The following is a 572-nucleotide window of genomic DNA, read 5'->3' as shown; positions in this document are numbered from 1 at the left end:
GGTCACTTACAAAAAAAATAATTTTTTTGAATATTTTTGTTGCGTTTTTAAATTATTTGATTGTATTTTTTGTCAATAATAAAATTTAGATGTATTTTTGTCAGCGACAAAATTATTCTAACGTTTTTTTTATAGTTTATCTGAAATATATTTGCTTGTTTATTATGTTTTAAAAAGCGTTCAAAGTTGTCACCTTAATTACTTTGCAGCCAATATTATTCTGGGTATTGTCCATTATGACAAAACTTACAAATTTAGTTATATTTCTCTATATTTACAGATAAATAGAAGATCTAAGCATGAATCAATATTGCCTATAGATAGCCTAGCCAATGTCAGATCATCTGCTACTACTTTCGAACAGCAAGATAAGGTATCATTAATTAAGATAAGTTTCATTTTAACCCTCAAAAGATTATATAATGTTGATAATTAGGTTGTGTTTGTTTATAATTACAAAACATAAAAATATAAAATTATATTTGATATAAATAGAAATATTGTGTTTAGAAATATTGAATTAATGTATTTTGTATTCATTCTAATAGAAAGAATATAGAAATACTAATAAA

At 22.6% G+C, this 572-nt stretch overlaps 1 long non-coding RNA gene across 1 annotated transcript in view; it reads left to right on the top strand.

Annotated features, from left to right (window-relative positions):
• The window catches only part of LOC107616901, a 3484-nt gene that overhangs the window by 1214 nt on the left and 1698 nt on the right, over positions 1-572 (top strand). Inside the window, exon 2 of the long non-coding RNA XR_001614693.2 lies at positions 281-373. This is a non-coding gene — a long non-coding RNA (uncharacterized LOC107616901). The remainder of the gene's footprint in view (positions 1-280; positions 374-572) is intronic.

The sequence above is a fragment of the Arachis ipaensis genome, chromosome B09 (genome assembly GCF_000816755.2).
Source record: "Arachis ipaensis cultivar K30076 chromosome B09, Araip1.1, whole genome shotgun sequence".
Taxonomy (NCBI): Eukaryota; Viridiplantae; Streptophyta; class Magnoliopsida; order Fabales; family Fabaceae; genus Arachis; species Arachis ipaensis.
Note: the sequence above shows the minus strand (reverse complement) of the source record. Positions and strands in the feature narration are given on the sequence as shown.